The following is a 1957-nucleotide window of genomic DNA, read 5'->3' on the forward strand; positions in this document are numbered from 1 at the left end:
TAATAATAATATAGACAAAAGTGTACTTTTTTACTCTAGGTACTTTTGGAAGAAAGTAGTGATTTGAGGTTTAGGAGGACTGAATTTTCTAAATAAGTACAATAACTTTATTTTACTTTTCCATGTTAGATTAAAATAGTGATATCACTAATTCAGAAAGAACATGTAGTTTCTATTTTCATTTCACTTTTTTCATCTGTTCATCTGCTCTCATTAGTGGAAAAACCATATAATAGGTTATGTTTTCTGATGACAGATTATTTCAGTTAAATTTGTCTTGTGGGCTAAGATAAATGGGTCTTGGCCCTCACGTTGTAGGCAGACGCTTTACCATCTGAGCCACCATGGAAGTCTGAAAAAACTACAAACAGTGATATTTTAAGTGTATTTTCTTTTATTAAGCTGTGATTTGCAATGTCTTGTTATTAATACGAAAAGAAAAGGAGTTGCTACTTCCATCTAATTGTGTGTGTTCTGTTTACATTTTTTATACTCTCAAAGTTTATACTTAAGTTCAGAGTTTTTTTTTGTTTGTTTGTTTTTTGTTTTTTTTTTTTTTGGCGGGGAGGGGGTGGGAAGAAGGGTCAGAACTTGTCACAGAGCCATAAGACATGTCAGATTTCAGGTCATTTCTCTGAGTTCATTTGGGTACAAAGCATGCACATTCGCATGGTGACCTTTGCAAAACCAAACAAAGAATGTGACTTGTGGGTCATTTCCTAAATTCAGCAGATGAACCAATTATTCCCCAAAACCTGGTAGTCTGAATAACAATGAAGAGTGGAAAGTTCACTTCAAATCCTGAGGGGGAAAATAAGTCCCTGAAGTACATTTTTAATAAATTACTTGTATATTACAACCAGTATTTTAATGGTTTTTTGCTGAACTGCTCAATGCCAAAAGATCAAATTCTTTGCCACAAAGAAGTATTGTCAAGCCTTAAAATATACCTTAATTTCTAATTATATTTCTTTGTCTCTGAGCTATAGTTCTTTAGAGAGCCCTTTTTTATTAAAGGAGGGGAGTGTATGATAAATAGATTTTTCCTGAACATTTGTAGTAAAGAAAATTTGCAGAGAGTTTCACTTAAGCTTTGTTTGTTCTCTAGAACAAATTGAGGTGTAAATGAATTAAGAATATTTTTATTATGATTCTCTCCCCATATGTATAATATCTATAAAAGCATCTGGCATAATATATTGAGATAGGTATCATTATAGCTGGTTGCCATGGAAATGATTTTGACAATATTCCAGTAGGTAACTCTTTCCTATCAGAGCAAATTGAGGAGAAGAGAAATGATTTACATTTGGGACTTTTAGATTCAATCAACTCACAGGGCTTTTAAACTCACCTATGCCTCTGTGTTTAAAGGTAATGTCTGAACCAGAGATGTGAATATTTGATAAAGAGGACTTGATTTACCCAGCAGTGGTATTGCTGGGTCATATGGTAGTTTTAATCTTAGTTTTCTAAGGAATCTTTATACTGTTCCCCATAGTGCCTGTATCAATTTACATTCCCACTAACAGTGCAAGAGTGTGCCCTTTTCTCCATACCCTCCCCAGCATTTATTATTTGTAGATTTTTTGATGATAGTCATTATGACCTATGTGAGGTGAGACCTTACTGTAGTTTTGATTTGCATTTCTCTAATAATGAGCAATTTCTCTAAAAATGAGCAAAGAGACTAAAGATCTCATCAAGAAAATTAGAGATACCAAGGGAACATTTCATGCAAAGATGGGCTTGATAAAGGACAGAAATGGTATGGACCTAACAGAAGTAGAAGATATTAAGAAGAGGTGGCAAGAATACACAGAACAACAGTACAAAAAAGAGCTTCACAACCCAGATAATCATGATGGTGTGATCACTCACCTAGAGCCAGACATCCTGGAATGTGAAGTCAAGTGAGCCTTAGGAAGCATCACTACAAACAAAGCTAGTGGAGGTG

This window comes from Bison bison, unplaced genomic scaffold (genome assembly GCF_000754665.1).
Source record: "Bison bison bison isolate TAMUID 2011002044 unplaced genomic scaffold, Bison_UMD1.0 scf7180017864471, whole genome shotgun sequence".
NCBI lineage: Eukaryota > Metazoa > Chordata > Mammalia > Artiodactyla > Bovidae > Bison > Bison bison.